Source organism: Rhinopithecus bieti, unplaced genomic scaffold, assembly GCF_001698545.2.
Source record: "Rhinopithecus bieti isolate Rb0 unplaced genomic scaffold, ASM169854v2 scaffold_19903, whole genome shotgun sequence".
NCBI classification, from domain to species: domain Eukaryota; kingdom Metazoa; phylum Chordata; class Mammalia; order Primates; family Cercopithecidae; genus Rhinopithecus; species Rhinopithecus bieti.
Genome location: NW_016809608.1, coordinates 95,606 through 112,858, shown reverse-complemented (window position 1 = coordinate 112,858; position 17,253 = coordinate 95,606). Strand labels below are relative to the sequence as shown.

The following is a 17,253-nucleotide window of genomic DNA, read 5'->3' as shown; positions in this document are numbered from 1 at the left end:
TGGGCTCCCGTTAAGTGGTTTTGAATCCCAGTTTTCCTGATTCTCAGATTCATCTGGCATGGAGGCTGGGTAGCTTTTCTGCATTCTGAAGCTTTCTTCCCAGTGGCAGTGAGTTTATGGGAGTGCTTCTGTGCTGTTGTTCTATTTTTTTACAGGAAAGGATGAGTGGCACTTGGAGGACAGGGCACACAGACTGCCTTTGGGCCAGTTCCCAGGCAACAGAAGGTCACAGCTGGCTTTGGAGTTGGGAACAGCTGGATTTCATTTTCATGTGACCTTGAGTCTGTTTCCTTATCCAGAAAACAGAGAGAACAATGGAATCCAGCTAACAGGGCTGGAGTGGGGAGGGATGGCTTACAGCAGAGTCTACCTGGAGACAGGCATGGCCATGCTGGAGTGGCTGAGGCCACCTCATTTCTCTGAGCCTCAGCTCTCATCTGTAGAATGCTGCATCCTTAGGTCTGTCCCAGCTCCATTGCAGTCAGTCATGATGTGCTGATGGGCACCTCCCTGGTCAGGCAACCACCCATGGCTCAGCAGCCCAGCATGGGAACAGGTGTGTCTGAGAGCTTGGTCGGGCAGAGCCCACGTGCTCCCCCTTCACCCCCTTCCCCATCCCCAAAGGTCTCTGCACAGAGGCAGGTAGCATATTTGGGAACAGAATAAAAGAGCAATCAAGGATTCTTCTGAGATCTGTGAATGAGGGTAGTAACAGTTATTAAGCTCCTACTGTGAGCCAGAGAATTCTAGGAGATGCTCCATGTGTGATAAATAACAGGCCCCACAAGAGCCCCGTGAAGGGCTGCGGTTGCCTGCATTCTATAGAAGTGGAAATTGAGATTTAGAAGAATTAGCTGATCTGTCCATGACACACAGCTAGCAGGCAGAAGCGGAACCTGAGCCGACACCACCTGTGCAGACCCCAGGTCCTCTCACCTGCCCTCCCTAACCCAGAGGGATCTTCTTTTTTTCAGCAGAGCCAGTGCATGGCACATGTGGATGGTGGGTCTTGCCCCACATCCTCTGGGATATCGGCAAGAGACAGGAGTGACTTGGTGGGTGAGGGGCTGGCATGAACACCTAGCACAGTGTGGGGCAGGCAGGCGGGGCACCCCAGGACCCTGTGATGGGCAGCAGGGGCACAGCTTCCTCAGTGCCCTGTCCATTCATTTGTCACCCAGCCATCTTCTGAGTGTTTGCTAACAACATGTCATCTTCTGGGCACCGTCTGATCCTCCTGGGTCTGACTGCAGACAGACTGTGCTGCCCTGGGAGCATGTGTCCCAAAGTAAGCCCATGGGAGAGGAGGGATGACATCAATTCTTGCCCCACCCAGCCTGTTCCTCCTTCCCCTGAGCCCCGACCTGTCCCTCTCCAGGGGAGCCCCTGGCCTCCAGTCCCCTTCACCCAGACAACTCAGCAGCTCATTCTCCTTTCCAGGGCCCTCTGAGGATAAGCAACACCAGGCTGTGTGCACTGAGATGAGAACTTCTGACCCTTTCTCCTCCTTTCCCTGGAGATCTAATTTAAAAGGTCTGGGGCAGGAGCTTGGAGGTCAGTGCCTGGATTTCTGAAGGGCAGTGAAGAAGCCCTCTGAGCTTCTCCAGCAGCCTGCCTGGCCTCCTGTGCCTTTCCCCTCCCCCCCTCCCCTGTAACTGCCCAGCCCTGGGAGGAGACAGAGCTCCCTCCCTGAGGTCTCAGCCTCCTGTGCATGGGCTGGCATCCCCAGCCCTGAAGGACAGGATGTCCTGATGAGCAGAAACCCTCTCTGGGTCTGGGATGAGTGTGGCAGCCACAGGAGTGGGCCCTTGAGTGGGATGGGTCCTGGGAGGGGCTGTTCCCACCCATCCCTGCTGGTGAGGGGTGGGGGAGTGTGAGGCCATCATGAATGGTCATGGGGGTCAAGAATGAAGCCATACTGGACAGGGTGAATGCATGCTACTGCCCCATCAAAACAGGAGAGAAACATGTGGCCTGCATAGGGAGTGGGGCTGTGTAGGCAGGGAAGGTGGCATGGAGGAGCCAGATGCTCAAGGACCCCTCTTATCTAAGCGTCCTGTGGTGCCCCCTAAACAGCTCAGTGTGGAATGTTCAATGCTTTTGACATTTCCCGGGCAGGGCTGGACCTGGAAAGGCTGACATCTTGAGTTTTCTACATCCTGCATCCCTCCCTTGTCACCAAGCAAGGAAAATCTTGGCCACGTCAGGACTGGTGGAGTCATCAGACTGGGCAGATTCTCCTGCCTCAGCCTCCTGAGGAGCTGGGATTACAGGCATGTCCCACTGTGCACAGCTAATTTTTGTATTTTTAGTAGAGATGGGGTCTCACCATGTTGGCCAGGCTGGTCTCAAACTCCTGACCTCAAGTGATCTGCCCGCCTTGGTCTCTCAACTTGCTGTGATTACAGGCCTGAGCCACTGGGCCTCACCCCTTCTTTCCGGAGACTTTCTGGCATGCTCTTCCTTCTCCATCTCATTCTCCCTTCTCTTCTCTCCTTTCCCCCCTCCCTCCTTCTCCACAACTTCTTCTCGGGAAGAGGACCCAGAGGGGACAGTGGCACCCTCCTCCCCTTGCTTCCTCTTCCAGCCTCTCCCTTCTGGCGTTTTGTGCTGTCCTCCACCCTCCTGATCTCCTCCCCAGGGCAGGCCATACTGGCTGATCTCACAGTAAGCCACGTGGGTCCAGCTAGGCTTCCTCTCTCCCCTGGGAAGGAACCCAGGGCCAGTGCAAACTCCGGAAGGTTCCCTGGAGGTGGAGGCTGTGGCTGGGTGAGCTCCAGGAGCAGGGGCACAGCCAGAGCCTGGGAGGCAGTGATGGCCCCTGGTGCAGCAGTGGCTGGAGCCCACCTTAGGTCCCGCTGCTGTGAATCCAGTGGGGAACAAGTCACAGAGTGGACGTGGCAGCGTGTATCAAATCACCATGGTTTCCAATGTGCATTCTGTGCAGTTCCTGCGGGCAAGAAAACAAGAGCAAACTTTAATCTGTGTCTAGGCAATTTCACACACATGAAAACAGTTAAAAGCCACTCCCCAGGCCCTGGGTTCCCAGGCTCCTTTCACCGCATTATTGAAACTAGACGTATCTGACATGGCAGTGCTCCTTCCTCCATCCCGCCGCATCTCGCCATAGCAGCTCCCTACAGCTGCCATAACAATGACCATACGCTGAATGGCTGAAGCAGCACACATGTATTATCCTACAGCTCTGGAGGTCAGCGTCTAAAGGGTCTAAAATCCAGGCGCGCGCAGGGCTGGTTCCTGCAGAGGCTCTGGGGCAGCATGGCTTCCTGCCTTCCTCTACCCTTTGGGTCCTGGCTCCTCCCTTGTCTCAAAGCCTGTGACCCAGCGTCCTCCGATCTCCTCCCATCACAGCTCCGTCCTGGTTCTGAAGGACCAGCGCCAGGGCTCTGCGCTGGCCTGGGTGGTCCAGGGCGGTCTCCTGCCTGGAGGTCCTGGCACCGCCCCTCTGCCAGTCCCTTCCGACCTGGGAATGAGCCCCCCGGGCCGTGAACCCGCCTCGCCCTCCAACCTGTGGGCTCCTTGGAAGGCAAGGGGTCCCCTGGGCCAGCAGCTCGCGGGGCAGGGTCCACCGTGGCAGGGCCGGCTGTGTGGCTGTGTTTTCCTATGACTTTCCCACCGTGCTCTCCCCAGGCCTGGGTTCACACTCGGCCACAGCCTAGCAGTTTATGGCACTTTTATTATTTCGCTGCTATTCCTGGGGTAGGGCTGGGTGAGGATCAGGCCCACCTCTAGATGATAGGAAGCCACTACCGGTCTTGTGGGACAAACTCCAACCGCGATGGGCAGCATTGGAAACCATGGCCGTGGCTTCCTGCTCCCCGCGCCTGGCGCGCCCCCTGCTGCCCCGCAGCGCTGCACACTGGCACCTGTGGCTTCCGCGTGGGAATCGCATTTCGAAGGTTCCTGCATCTGGCCTGGAATACATTCAGGAGTCAGTACTGAATTGTTGAGGGCAAAAGCCGTAGAATTGTAACCGTCAATGGGTTCACCTTGCCCGGTGCTTAGACAGAGTCATTTATCAAGACGGGGAATGGCGGTAGAGAAAGGCTAAATCATACAGCGGGCTGTGCAGGAGACTGGAGTTTTATTATTACTCAAATCAGTCTCCCTGAGATTTCGGAGATCAGAGTTTTTAAGGATAATTTGGTGGGTGGGGGGGTGCCAGTGAATCAGGATTTCTGATTGGTCAGGAAAGGAAATCCTAGGGAGTTGAAGTTGTCCTCTTGTGCTGGGTCAGTTCCTGGGAAGGGGAACTGACCAATGACCCAAGGCCAGATGAGCCCGTTTATCCATCTGGGTGGTGCCTGCTGATCCATTAAGCTCAGGGTCTGCAAAATATCTCAAGCACCGATCTTACATTTTACAACAGTGATGTGATCCCCAGGAGCAATTTGGGGAGTTTTAGAATCTTGCAGTCCCCAGCTGCATGAATACTAAACCATAATTTCTAATCTTTTGGCTAATATGTTAGTCCTACAAAGGTAGTTTATTCTTCAGGAAAGAAGGGGGTTTGTTTTGGGAAAGGGCTGTTATCATCTTTGTTTCAAACTATAAACAATAAACTAAGTTCCACCCAAAGTTAGTTCAACTTACGCCCAGGAATGAACAAGGACCGCTTGGAGGTTAGAAGCAAGATGGAGTTGGTTGGGTCAGATGTCATGCTCAGTTGTAATTTTGCAGTGGTGGTTTCAGAATCACTGAGCCCTAAGTCAGTCCTGCACCCAGCTAGTAGTGACAGTGAAGGCCGTGTTGGATATGTGTGTGGTGGACAGGCCACATTTCTCTGGAGATGCACAAACTGTCAGTGGAAGAGCCCCAGTTCCCATCAGAAAATCCAGATGCACCAGAATCTTCCCCAGCCTCCCAACAACTTCACCTGGTGTTGGGGTGTGGGGGATCTCACTCCTCTCTAAGACTGATTTCAGCCCTTGCTTGGGCACCCCGTGTGCAGACTTGCTGCAGCCACACCCCATAAAACAAAAGTTCCACTGGATTCTGCATCTCTTTTCAATTGTTGCCCTGTCTTCCTCTCCCCTTCATAGAAAGGCTTTCCAAAGCAGCTCTGGGGCTGCCTTCCCTCGGCACATGGTTCAGTCCTCGGCCCAGGCTGCTCTGGGGAAGCGACCACCTCCTCTATGCCCATGCAGGCATCCCTCACATTTCAGCCCTGGATCTAGGGGTCTCAGCCACAGCCAAGGCTCCTCCTAGAATCTTCCATCCTGGGCTTGGGGCCCCACGCCCTGGCCCTGCTGGCCTCCTGGCTGCTTTGCTGCTTCTTAGTCTCTGTGGTTGACACACCTTTTCCTGCAGACCTCAGCAGGCCCGAGTTCCCCCAAGGCAGTCCTGGCCACACTTTCCCTTCTCACACCTTCCTCCTGGATGGCTGCCCGCTTCCTGCCTCCCCAGGCTTTGCAGACCCTGCCAGCTGTGGCCCCTACTTTTGTATCCCAAGCTCTTCCCTCCAGTTGGCCTCCACGCTCTGCTGGCCCAGGTCCAAACACACCCCCATCACACCGCACCCTCCCCCAAAAACCTGTTTCTCCCACACAACACTGCACCCTCCCCGCATAATGTACCCTTCCCAACAATGCACTCCCCACCCCACAAAGCACCCCCCACACACTACAATGTACCTTTCACCAACACACTGCACTCTCCTTCCACCAAAATGTACTCTCCCTCCCCCACAGCACACCCCATCCATCATAATGCATCCCCCAACACACTGCAGCCTCCACCACCACAATGTACCCCCTTGCCACGATGCACTCCTTCACCTCACAACCCCACAATGCACCCTTTCCTCCCCCAAGTCTTCCCCATTTAAGATAAATTATACCCGTAACTACCTATTGCTCAAGTTTGCAGTCTGGAAGCCACCCATGCTTCTTCTCTCTCCTGAGGTCTGTCATGAAGTCCTGTTATTTATAATTAAAATATGTCCTGAAACTATTCAGGGTCTTCGCCCATTTTGCCACCAGTCAGATCCAAGCCTCCTTGTGTCTTGCATGTACCCCGGCAGAAGGACCCAATGCCTGCCTTCCCTTCCTGTCCCAAGCCCTGCCCAGCCTGCTGAGCACTGGCTTCCAGCTTGCCCTACTCTCTGCTTCCCTTACACTTAGGACTCTCCTGGTCTACAAGGACCTGCCCAGTCTAGCTTCTCCCCGCCTCTGGGCCTTTCCACAGTGGCCACCCTACCTGCCTTCTCCTCCTCAACCCACAGCTCTTCCACCTCATCGTTTGGGGCAGGCCTCAGGGCAGCCTTGTTGAGACTCTCATGGGGTCCAGCCACAGCTCAACTGTAGGTAAGAGGTGCTGGACACCAAGTGAGAGAGGAAGGCTTCATATGCCACTTGTACATTTTCAGAATGTGTCCATATGCTTGTCAGGACACCTGGATAAAAACTGTCTTCTTCCCCGGTGTTGGGCAACTGCAGGCAATGTCACCAGCACTGGTGGCACCAGCTGGAGCAGCCACGCTGGAGTTTCTCCTTCCTGATGTGAGACCTCTTTCCCCTTTTTAGGGCAGTGAGTCATGAGCACACATAGGCTGCCTCTGTGGTTGGAGGTGGCCAGGTTAGGACTGGCAGATGAGACTCCCTGAGAATAGGAGGTGTCCCCAAACCCTAGCTCTGTCACACACTGCAATGCGAGCCAGGAAATTGCCTTGGCCTCCCTTGGCCCTAGTTTTCTCATCTATAGGAATAAAACATGTTAGTGAGTAAATTTAAAAAAATGCATGGAAAGATAATTTTATGGTACAAAGGGTTGGTATATGTGTAAGCTTTCTTTCAGATACATACTTTGGAGTAAAAGTGGTGGCCATAGATTAAGTCAAGCTTGTCTAACTCGCAGGCCACATGCAGCCAGGATAGCTTTGAATATGACCCAACACAAATTTGTAAATTTTCTTAAAGCATTGAGTTTTTTTTGTGTTTTTTAGCTCATCAGCTATTGTTAGTGTTGGTGTATTTTTTTTTTTTTTTTTTTTTGAGACAGAGTCTCGCTCTGTCGCCCAGGCTGGAGTGCAGTGGCCGGATCTCAGCTCACTGCAAGCTCCTCCTCCCGGGTTTACGCCATTCTCCTGCCTCAGCCTCCCGAGTAGCTGGGACTACAGGCGCCCGCCACCTCGCCCGGCTAGTTTTTTGTATTTTTTAGTAGAGGCGGGGTTTCACCGTGTTAGCCAGGATGGTCTCGATCTCCTGACCTCGTGATCCACCCGTCTCGGCCTCCCAAAGTGCTGGGATTACAGGCTTGAGCCACCGCGCCCGGCCAGTGTTGGTGTATTTTATGCGTGGCCCAAGACAATCCTTCTTCTTCCAGTGTGGCCCAGGGAAGCCAAAAATTTGGACGCTCCTGGGTTAAGTCACTTCAGCATTAGTGTTGCCCATTTGCTCCTTAAGGTGGTTGTACCCTTTTGTACTCCAATTAGCAGTATATGAGAATTCAACTTAAATGTCCAGTAACCTTAAATAATAGACTGTGGCAGATTCTTCAGTGGAAAATTTTAAGACAGTGAGAAATAATGGGCCTGTGAGGCTCTCCTGAGAGCAGCTGAATGGGGACCAAAACTGAGAGGCAGAAGACACCCCAAGTCACCCAGCACACTGCTTTTCTTTCACAGATGAAGATACTGAGGACAGTGATCCCTGGGCTGCATGTGGGACCATCAGGAGGATGGAACATGACTCTGTGGAATGCAGACTCCAGCCAGTGAGGCCTGCTCCAACTTCTCTAACCAGCTTCACTACCTGCGAGGGAAAGTGTAGGCTTTTCAGCTGTGCTCTGCAGATCTCCAGGCTATCTGTCCCTAGCCTGCTTTCTAGATCCATCTCCTGGCTGCTCCCTAATGCCCTGCACACCTCTCTTGCTGGTGCCCCGAGGCTGGCAGTGTGTTCCACCTGCTTTCTTCACAGTGTTCTCTCCTGGCCTATGTATCATCTCTGCTGAACTTCATCTGCTGGCTCTCAGGACTATCTTGGTCATGCCCTCTTCAATTTCATCTTCCTGATACCCCTGTGGATTTTGTAATAATAGTCCTTTATTTTTTCAGCCTTTAGACGTAGTGTTTGCTCCTCTGAGCCTCCTTCTGAGGCAAGTTTCTTCATCCACACTTTATGGATGAGGGCACAGCACAGCAAGCCAAAGGCCCATCCTGAGGCTGTGCAGTGAGCCAGTGGCTGAGGCTGTTCTCCTGACTCCAGTTCTACACATACTGCTTGTCTCCAAAATTGTCCCAAGCTTCCATTTTAGTACGTGCCATATCACCTTGCTTGTCAGTTACCAGTGCATTTATCTTCCAGTTCTTTTTAAAAGCCTTGTGGGGAGTGTATTAGTCCTTTCTCATGCTGCTAATAAAGACTGGGGAGACCTCAGGAAACTTACAGTCATGGCAGAAGGGGAAGCAAACATGTCCTTCACATGGCGGTAGCAAGAAGTGCAGAGAGAATGGGGGAAAAGTCCCTTATAAAACCATTAGACCTCATGAGAACTCACTTACTAACATGAAAATAGCATGGAGGTAACCACTATTATTATTAAATTATGTCCCTCTTATGACACTTGGGGATTATGGGAACTACAATTCAAGATGAGAATTGCGTGGGGCATAGCCAAACTATATCGAGCAGGAATCATTTTTTTACTCAACTTTGCATTCCTCCAGCTCTTCTCAGCATTTGGTTTACAGTTCATGTTTACTGCTAAATGTTTGTTCGCTTCCTAAATGGAATTGGTGCTCAGTATGTGTGTGTTTATGTGCACACGTAGGTATGTGTGCTCATGTATGTATTTGTGTGCACATGTGCATGCGTAAGTATGTATATGTATGTATGTGTGTATGTGGGTGTGTGTATTTGCATATGGATGCACACATTTGTGTGTTTATATATGTGTGTGTGCCCGTGTGTGTATGTTGTATATGTGTGTGTGTCAGTGTTATTTGGTGGAAAGGGGAAATTAGAAATGACAAGGCAGAGTGAATGTCTCCAAGATCCACGGCATGTGTTTGCATAAAAACAGGCACTGATATTTGGAAGCACTGAGGCTGGTCTTTCTTACTCCCACCCTCTCCTCTCCTGCCTTGATTCTCACATAAAGACAGCCACATTTGCAACATAGGCTTGCCTCCATCCCTCTGGCTCTTCCTTAACCCATTCTAAGAGGACCAAGCTCTTGATAGCATAAAATAATCTCCATTGTCCATGGTGACAAGGTTATTTCTTGAGCAACAACCAATGATTGTCATGAAGCATGCTTGGAAGAAGAGAATAGGAGAGAGATAAGGAGTGAGACCTGCAGACAGAATGCATGCACATCCTCCTACTTGGTAACCTTCTTCTTTCTTCAAAGAGCAGCAGATACCCACTGCTTGGCTAGACCCTTTTATGAGCATCAGAGAGGTGGGTCCCAGCTGACAAAGTAGCTTCTAGACAATTCAACAGCATCTTTTTAATTCTACAGCTGCTCCTTTTGATAAAAAAGGAAACAGAGAGCCATGGGACAATGTATTATACCACCCGTGTTACTTCAGCCTATAGAGTCCTGTGACAAGCGTATGTCAAGGTAGGAGTTTGGCAAATAGAAACACCTTTCATCAGAGCCTTTGGGATGGAGAAGCACGGGGCTGAGCTGAGGTTGTGGTGTTCCCCTTCACTTCCTCCTGAGAGCCACCGTTCTGTCCCCAAAGACGGGGACCAGGTCCTGAAGGCAAGGATGGGCATTACTCTATTTTTATGTCTTATGGGGCACTGTGATGATGGCTTTATATGCATTATCTCATTAATTCTTAGAACATTATTTATAAAATTGGTATAATTAAACTATTTCTAAAGTTAAGGAAACAGATTTAGAGTGACAGTGATTTTATTGGGTGGTCTAGCTAATAAATCGCAGAGTGAGAACTCAAACCCAAGTCTGCAGGATTCAATAATGTGTGCTCCAGACATGCATTGCTGTGGACAACAATTACAGACTTCCCAGTTCAACTAAGAGACAAAGCTGAGCATGCAACCTGTAGGAAACAGTGCTCATGACCAAGAGTTGGGAGAACAGAATCTTGTGTTGGCTCCAAGTAAATATCATATATATCTGTTGACTCACGAGACATGTGGCACCAGGAGTCCTTGCAGAGGAGGCATGCCTTCTTTATTTACAGGGTCCTGGAAGGAACACTTGCTGCAGTAGCAGGAGGAGGCCCTGAGCAAACCCAGACATTGCCAAGTGTCTGCCCAGGGGAGAATTGGTGCAGAGGGCCCCAGTTGTGCATCAAGCCTCCTCACAGCACTGAGGGCAATGTCTGAAGACAGAGATTTAGGTGAGCAAGAGAGAACACAAGTCAGAAAGTGAACAAACCTCTTTCTCCCACATCGATCCTTTTCCATTACAGTCTGGGATTCTTTCAAAACCAGAGCAAGAATGTGGCCTCTCTGTGAAGTTGAATGGTGGCTCCTTGTCTGCAGGTGCCCTGATGAGAGTCAGAGGACCCAGGCTGAGCCTGGGCTGTGCAGGAGCATGATAGATGCCTGAGAGAGGCACAAGATGTTTCACCTGGCAGAAGCTGGCTTTGGTTTTTTTGCCTTAGACTCTCTTCTGTGAGGTTAAATCTCAGCACTGCTGAAAAAGATTGATTGCCAGACAAATCCCATTCTCAGGCCATGAGCCAGTGGAGGCTCTGGAGGCTTAGCTAAATCTATGATCCAGGGATCTGGGGTGTGGGGCTTGAGATATGTGTGCAAGAGCAGGCCAGGATCTGCAAAAACAAGAGAGACTTAGCATTATTCACCAGCAGCAAAATGGGCTCACATGTGAGGGGGCAGGAGCTTCGTTATCTCCATCAGACAAGGTTCAAAATCCTCTATGAAAATCACCAGTATTTCCCTCACTGTCCTCCTGCTTGCCAAAGGCCAACAGTCCAGAAATGCAGTTACTTGGACCTGATCCTGAGTTTTTTTCAGGCCTGGAGCTTCCTAAGATCACCAGGTAGGTCCTGCCTCTGGCCAGACCCAGACCCCAGGCTGTAGGGGACAGGAGAATGTAGTTCAAAAAGTACAGAAGCCAGGAGCTATGAGATAAGGTCACTCTAAGGCCTGAAAACCAGGCCATTTCACCCTCATGGAATAAGAACCTGTGTTAGGATCACAGAATCATGAACGTCGGAAGTGGAAGGAACCCAGGTTCAGCTCCCTGTGGATCTGGAGTCTGAAGATCCAATTTCAAGTCTGATTTCTGCCTCTCACCAGTGGGTGACTTTGGCTGCATCCCCAGCCTCTCTGAGCCTCTTTGTCTCCACCTACAAAGTGAGGATGTGGTGCCCCCTTGAAGGCCCACTGTGAGCATAGGGCAAGTGCAAGTGTGGGTCAGCCAGAACCCCTGGCAGGGCCCAGAAGTGTCAGAGGGGTCTGGAGACAGAGAACCAGTGAAGGGGGGGATGCCCCAAAGCAAAGGGAAGGAGACTTGGTGGGAACATTTGGGGGACTTGGGTTGAATGGAGAGAGGGATACAGAGAGAAAGGTATGGTTGTATTTTAGCTTCAAGCAGCAGAAGAACTGCTTACTGGGATGACCATTTTAAAAATTTGTCCGCGTAAGTCTTGGACAAAGCTCTGGAATTATCAGTTCCTGAAGCCATGAAAGCCCAATGTGAGTAGCTGAGTCAGGTCCTTCCGTCAGTGCGTTGTGCAATTCCTTGTCAGAGAGGAAGAGGAAGAAAGTTACAGCTCAGGAATTCATCTGCAGTGTCTTCCTAAGGACGCAGATGCATTTTTAAATTAGCTTTTAGGCAAATAACCATAAGGGATAAAGCAATGAGGGGAAATGAACCTTATGAAATTGGCAGTGGCTCTCCGGCAGTGCAGCCCGCGGGACCTCAGCGTCTCTGGGAGTGCTGGGATGAGCCGCAGTATTTTCCACTCGCTGCCAGTGACCGCCCCAGGCAATGCCAGGAGCTAGAATAGCACTGCAGGAAACACCAGGAGAGTCACTCTTTCACAAGCCAGAGAAAGACTGGAACATCATATTTTGCAGTCTGGAGATTTTTTAAGTAGAATTTCATCTTAGCTTTCCCATACAGAGGAGTACTCACTCTTTCTTTTAAAGTTTTTGTAAAGAGAAACCAGACAATCTTCTCTCTGCAGTATCACATCCTTATAGTTAAATAGTTGTTGTGTTTGTTTGTATTGACTTCCTTTGGCTGTTGTCTATTAAAAACAGAGTGCAGATAAAAGATCATTCTTGGAGCCAAAATTTACTGGTTGCATGACCCACGTAAGTTTTCACAGGACTTTCTGAACCTCAGTTTTCTCATCTGTAAAATTAGAGCACTGGCTTGTTTTATAGTGTTGGAGACCCGTAAGAAATTTGTAAACACAAAATGAGATAGACTTGTGTGCACAAGAATAATTAGACCACCCGAGTAACAGACGGCAGATGCCCAATGCCAAAGACTCACCCTGACTACAGGCAGTGAGAAGATGCAGACCAAGAATGGGTGCCTGGGTGGAGCTTCGTGGAACAGGCAAAACTTGTACTGGTTGGAGAGCAGTTTGGATAGAGAATGATGCCAAATTAGCTTTGGCAAAGAAGGTGCATGAGCAGGATCTCTGAACCTGAGCTCACAAAGTTTAGGTGAATATCTACCTCTTGGTGAGAACCTGGGTGACACAGTGGCCTCTGCATCCTGAAGGGACTTATGTGAGAGCATTCATGAAAATAAATACAGTAACAATTCTTCAGAGAATTGTGCATGTTACATGACACGATATTTGTGAAGCAAATGGCACATGACAGAAACCCAATACACAGATGCTTCTCTCCTCTTACCAGATTGTAAGATGAGGCTGCCCTGATTCCTTTCTTTTTCCCTGTTCTTAATGCGAGAGAGATTAGCAAACACTGCTCTAAGTTGAGGCAAGAGGCAGGGAGATGGATCCCAGCAGTGGTTGTCTCATCTCCCCAGAGCAGGGACACTGTTCCCGGCCATAGGGCAGCAGTTTGAAAATTGGGGACCTGATATTTCCAGGTCTCTTTCCGGCATCTGGTCCAGGTATCTCTTGGAGACATTTCCACATCACCACTGCAAGTGGCTGTGGAGCTGCGAAGACACTTTCTGGGTGCCTTCTGAAGCAGCATTTTGGACATGGTTTCTCTGTGCTGGAGAGCCTTCATTTCAGACCGTGCAGAGGTGAAACAGGAAGGTGCTGGGTGGCTTCTGAGACATGTTCCCACAAGGAACTGCCCTGGGCCTAACAGCAGCTCCAAATCTGTGAGTCTATTCCATTCTCAGATTGACTTCACCAGACCCTGAATAAACCGCTTTGTCCACCCTCCTCCCTCTTTTCTCCTCCTCTTTTCCTTGCTCTATCACCACCCCTCTACTCGTTCTTATCCTTCCCTTTCTTCCTTCTCTACCTTTCTTTCATTTAGCCTCCACTCCACTTAGATGCTCTTCACCTCAGTGTCTCTCCCTTCCCTTCTACCTCTATCTTCGTCTCTTTCTCTAGTCTTCTCTCTACTTCTCTTTCCCTCTTCCCTCTGTCCCCAGTGGAATGGTTCAATGCAACTCAGCAGATACTTAGATAGCACACAGTACATGCCAGTCACTGTGTAAGTGCTGTAGAGAAGATAACAAATGAGATGTGACCTTGGCCCTCAGAGAACTTACCATGACTTTTCATGTTTCCTGCCTTTGAATCTTCCTCTGTCTCTCCATGTGTTTCTGTCCCTCCCTCTCTTTCCCTCTTTACCTTCCCTCCTTCTCTCCTCTACCCCATTCTCTGTCTTATCTTTCTTTTCTCTCTCCCTCCTTTTCTTCTTGTCTCCTTCTATTTTTCTTTCTACTTCTTTTTTGTCCTTCTCTGTCTTTCTTCTGAAATGATGTCACCAGAGTCCCATAATAAAACTAATCTTATAGGTTACAAGGTTGCATTATGCTAATCACATTGCTACAAATGAATATAATGCAAGCAAATGAATTTGCTACAAATGAATATAATGCAAGCAAAAAGTGTTTAAATGAATAAATTACAAAATAATGCAGCACAGGGTCTGTTTGATCGCTTATTTATAATCAGTATAAAATCTGTGGCAGTATAAAGCATTTCTTCTTTGATTATATGTGTGATTTCTATTGTTTTGTACATTGACAATGTTTTCAAATGAAGTGATCTCCCATCACTTCTCCCTTCTTCTCATGGGCTGGTGGCAGGCAGGGCAGCGTATTGTCCTCTCTTCACTGCTGAGGCTCAGGAGGGTCAGAGGCCTGGCAAGTGGCTTGTTCCACCCACACAGCCTTCATTTCTGGCCCATCTGAACATCTAAGGTCCCAGCGCAGAAAAAAATTGAAAATAATCTTGAAATCACTGTGTGGTCAGCAAGAGCCTGGGGCAGAAGCTCATTTCCATCAATCTCTTTTGCTAACTCAAACAGCCAGGGCTGTACTCACAGGGGCATTCTTGGCTCTGAAGCCTGGCAGAGGAGGCTGCAGAAAGAGGAGGGACTCAGGTGGGCAGGTGCCTTCTCCTCTCACAGTCTTTCCTTCTCTCCAACTTTCAGAGCCCTGACAGGGCCCTGGCCTGTGCTGGCCCCAAGCTTCCTGAGGGTAAAGATGAAGGCGACCCAGGCCAAAGGCACCTCTGCAGGGTCAGACCCCTCTCCAGGTGGTCTCCAGCAGCAAGTCCCAGCCACCAGTGAATCCTCCTGACAATGCGCTCCTCGACAGGTGCACATTTTAATGAGCCTGCTGAGATTCGTGGCTGACACCAGCGCAGAAAGAAAGAATGATTAAAAGCCTTTGTCGCAGGCACAGGGAGAAACTATGCCCCTGGACAGAGAGATAGCTGGTTCATCTAGGCCATAATCCTGTCATAGGCTCCTCGGGGGTGGCAGGTGATTGGCAGATGCTGGGGAGAAAGCAGTGGGGAACTGCAGAGAGGGGCCATCCAGGCAGCCCTGAGCTCTACAGAAGGCCCTGCTGTGCTCTCAGCACCCGTGCCTCCCCATTTAGGGAGGGTCTGCAAGCTACTCTGAAAGCTCAGCTTGACCTCCAGATTTTATTGGATAAGCCCGTCTGCCTCCACCACCTCTCATAATAAGAGCTGAGGTGGATGGAAAATTTTCAGTCTCAGCAGTGACATTTGAGACATCAAAATCCCCTACTCCAATGACTCTTGAGGGGCAGAAATTACTTCCAAACATTTTTGCCTGGTATATAGGTTATATGTGTTCAGAGTAGGTGGAAAAAAATTATTCCAATCCTTTATATGATACACCTTACAACTTCATGTACATGAACTTTGTACTAATCAGTTAATTTGCGAGTTAAAAGTCAACAGTAAATTAATGAAAAGTTGTTATTGCTTCAACTTTGTATGTAGCAAGCTGTTTCTGCCCTGGTGAAATAATGTAACAGGTACACAAAGCAGAACGTTTGAGAGAAACCTGAAGTACGAGGTGAGGTAGGTGGCCAGTGTGGAGCAGCCAGGCCAGGGCAAAAGAGCCCTGCACTGTGCCAGTCTACAAGCCCATCCTCAATCACTGAACAGACATGAAGCCTCCCTGAACATCTGCTTCCTTGCTGAGAAAATGGGGCAGATGCAGTAAATGACTTCTAGGGACTTTTCCAGGTCACAGTAACCACAGTGTCTGCTTCGCTTTTCCTGGCTCCCTGTACTATGAAATCCAACCTGAAGCCACTCCAGGAATCTAGGCTTTGCCAGATGGCCTTCCCACCACATTCCTCTGGATCTCTCCCATCCAGGATCTGCCAGGTGGCCTTCCCACCACTTTCCTCCATGTCTACCCCATCCAGGATCTGCCAGGCAGCTTTCCCACGACCTTCCTCCCGGTCTTCTCAACAGGTTGTGTACTTAACTAGGCTCTATCTTTGAGAAACCTATTAAAAATTTCTAAGCTGCTGATGGCCCCGTCATGATTTCTACAATTTTTACTGGATTACATCACTTTAAATATTCTTATTATTTTAAGGTAGTCTTAGAATAGAGGGAAGATAAATGCAGGAAATTGGTTTCACAATTTGGAAGTGATAAAGGGAGTTTTCTGCTATTTTGTTTGTTTTGTTTTTAAATAAGATCTACCTAAGGTTGTTTAAAAGCTTGTGGTAATGAACAAGTACACAGAGAGAATATGTCTATATATATATGAATGAAAAACTATCACCAAGAAGAAAAATATTAGAGAAATTGGGAAGGGATGGAATCTAAACCCTATGGGTAGGGTTGGCCATCTGTAGTGTGGTTAGATATGGTTTCTGAAGTCTGATTTTGTGCCTCCAAATTTTAACTGAAGTGTTTAATGGCTGTGCAATCTGGGAGAAATTATTTCAACTTTGTGTGATTCATGTTTCTTTCTTTTTTTATATATATTATAGTTTAAGTTCTAGGGTACATATGCACAACGTGCAGGTTTGTTACATATATATACATGTGCCGTGTGGGTTTGCTGCACCCATTAACTCACAATTTACATTAGGTATTTCTCCTAATGCTATCCTTCCCCAATCCCCCGACCTCACAGCAGGCCCTGGTGTATGACGTTCCTCGCCCTGTGTCCAAGTGTTCTCATCGTTCGATTCCCACCTATGAGTGAGAACATGCGGTGTTTGGTTTCCTGTCCTTGTGATAGTTTGCTCAGAATGATGGTTTCTAGCTTCATCCCTGTTGCTACAAAGGGCATGAAATCATACTTTTTAATGGCTGCATAGTATTCCATGGTGTATATGTGCCACATTTTCTTAATCCAGTCTATCACTGATGGACATTTGGGTTGTTTACGAGTCTTTGCTATTGTGAATAGTGCTGCAAACAACATACTTGTGCATGTGTCTTTATAAATGATTTATAATTGTTTGGGTATATAACCAATAATGGGATTGCTGGGTCAAATGGTATTTCTAGATCTAGATCCCTGAGGAATCGCCACACTGTCTTCCACAATGGTTGAACTAGTTTGCATTCCCACCAACAGTGTAAAAGCATTCCTATTTCTCCACCTCTTTTCCAGCACCTGTTGTTTCCTGACTTTTTAATGATCACCACTCTAAATGGTGTGAGATGGTATCTCATTGTGGTTTTGATTTGCATTTCTCTGATGGCCAGTGATGATGAGCATTTTTTCATGTGTCTGTTGGCTGCATAAATGTCTTCTTTTGAAAAGTGTCTGTTCATATCCTTTGCCCACTTTTTGATGGGGTTGTTTTTTTCTTGTAAATTTGTTCGAG

General features: G+C 49.0%; 1 pseudogene; it reads left to right on the top strand.

The window, feature by feature from the left end:
• The first annotated feature begins 3,799 nt into the window (after nt 1-3,799).
• The window catches only part of LOC108540695 (zinc finger protein 736-like), a 47,515-nt pseudogene continuing 34,061 nt past the window's right edge, over nt 3,800-17,253 (top strand).